The sequence below is a fragment of the Cynocephalus volans genome, chromosome 5 (genome assembly GCF_027409185.1).
Source record: "Cynocephalus volans isolate mCynVol1 chromosome 5, mCynVol1.pri, whole genome shotgun sequence".
NCBI classification, from domain to species: domain Eukaryota; kingdom Metazoa; phylum Chordata; class Mammalia; order Dermoptera; family Cynocephalidae; genus Cynocephalus; species Cynocephalus volans.
The window spans coordinates 51068781-51071214 of NC_084464.1; the positions used below are offsets into that span (position 1 = coordinate 51068781).

The 2434-nt window shown below is 41.9% G+C and overlaps 1 pseudogene; it reads left to right on the top strand.

The window, feature by feature from the left end:
• Positions 1-1254: 1254 nt before the first annotated feature.
• On the top strand, positions 1255-1997 carry LOC134379027 (small ribosomal subunit protein eS6-like; annotated as a pseudogene).
• Positions 1998-2434: the final 437 nt, after the last annotated feature.

Here is a 2434-nt window from a genome sequence, read left to right on the forward strand (position 1 = left end):
AACACAGAATTTTTCTTCCAGAAAGTGACCAAGTCACTCAAGAAAACTGAGGCTAAAATTCTAACACTGATAGTTGAAGGTAGAAGAGAGGCTTCAAAGGTGGCCCAGAGGGAGTCAGCCAGAGAGGACTGAGCAAGAAAAGGAAATGTTATGTCATGGAAGCCAGGGGAAGAGAAAATTTTGAGAAGAAGAAAGTGTTCAACAGTTCTGTATACTAAAGAGGATGTACTGAAAAATGTCCACTCAATTTAGAAAGTAGGAGGTCATTAGTCATTTAGACAGTTGTTTCAGTGAAATGGTGGGATCAGAAGTCATGTTGCAGGAGGCTGAGGTGTAGGTGGGAGGTTGGGAAGGGGACACAGCCAAGATAGGCTACTTTTCCTAGAAGCTTGGTTGTGAAGGGTTGTGAAGAAGCAAAACACAGGGTGACAGCTAGAATAAGGGTAAGGGTCTTTTGTTCATATCTAAGGGGGTAAATCCAATAAAGAAAGGAAGTTTGAAGGTACAGGAAAAAGTGAAGATAACGGATGTTTGCCCTAGATAAACAATTGTCATTTTAACAAGAGAGTGCAATTAGAAGACGTAGAGGCAAGGGAGCAGAGGGTATTCACAAAAGATCGTTTTAAGTGTTGAATCATTAAGTCTAGGCCACTTAAGGATGCTAGTGACCTTTGATGTGGAGGACTGTTGTAGAGGATAGGAGGGAAATCTATGGGTCCAGGATGTGGGCACTTTACACTTCCTGTCCTGATCTCTGGGCCATGTGATCAAATGCATTGCTGCGGGGGACATGTGGGCTCAAGTCCTGAATCTATCATTCCTAAGGGTGTGGCCTTGGGCAAGAAATTTATGTGTCTAAGTCTCAGTTGCCTCATCCAATAAATGGGGCTGGACAAGAACAATGCCTACCTCATGGAGTTATCATGGAGACTAAATGGGGGCATGCGTGTAAAAACGTTAATGTGGTATTCAATGAATAGAGAATGCTCAGATCCAAAGGGTTCTGACCTCTGGACTGGATTCTTTTGCTTGTAAACACCTCCTAAAGTGCAGAAACTATTGCATAAATACAAACATAAGACATTGCAAACTCAGATATCTCCTGAGGCCAGACCGATGATGTAAATAAATATGTTAAGCAGACAGGTATAAGACAATAGGGAGTGGCCATGGTGAACTGGACACTAGTGACCCAACTAAAAGCATTCACATACAAAATGGTTAAAGCACAGGGAAGCGATCAGCTACTTCAAGATGAAGCTGAATGTCTCCTTCCCAGCCACTAGCCACCAGAAACTCATTGAAGTGGATGATGTACACAAACTTCGTACTTTTTATGAGAAGTGTATGGCCACAGAGGTTGCTACTGATGCTCTGGGTGAAGAATGGAGGTGTTATGTGGTCCAAATCAGTGGTGGGGATGACAAACAAGGTTTCTCCATGGAGCAGGGTATCTCGACCCGTGGCTGTGTCCACCTGCTACCGAGTAAGGGGTACTCCTGTTGTACACCAAGGAGAACTGGAGAAAGGAAGCACAAATCTGTTCGGGGTTGCATTGCGGATGCCAATCTGAGCGTTCTCAACTTGATTATTGTAAAAAAAAGGAGAGAAGGATATTCCTGGATTGACTGATTCCACGGTGCCTCATTGCCTGGGGCCTAAAAGAGCTAGCAGAATCTGCAGACTTTTCAATCTCTTTAAAGAGATGATGTCTGTCAAGACACTGCAAGAAAGCCCTTAAAAGAAGAAGAAACCTAGTACCAAAGTGCGCAAGATTCAACGTCTTGTCACTCCAGGGGTTCTGCAACAGAAATGCTGTAGTATTGCTCTGAAGAGACAGCACACAAGACAGATAAGGAAGAGGGCACTGAATATGCTTAACTTTTGGCCAAGAGAATAAAAGAGGCCAAGGACACCAGTAATAGATTGCCAAGAGACATAGACTGTCCTCTCTGAGAGCTTCTAAGTCTGAGTCGAGTCAAAAACAAGATTTTTAAAGAGTAATAAATAAGATCAGACCTCAAAAAAAAAAAAATGGTTAAAGCATAATGCTGCCTAAATAAATCATATTTGCAGGTCCCCGATTCAAACCCTTTTCTGTTCCTGGTATAACTGACTTCAGCAACTCCCAGGCCCACTGCCTCTGAAAGGTTTACCTAAATTTCAAACAGATGGCTGTAATGAGTACAAGGTAGGTTTTGAGATTAAATCTCCTAGTTACAGTGTCTTTCCCACAATTGGACATATATTTGGTATTATTATATGTATTATATGCACCATATCTACTTGTTTAAATGTGGCAATTAAGATGCTTTTTCAATTGTTTAAAAGATTCTTGAGCTCTGACGTTGCCAAAATAACAGATAATTGCACCAGGTAAATTAGCCAGGGTTTATAAGCCCCAAATCTGAAAGAAATGAAGCTATGTTATGCC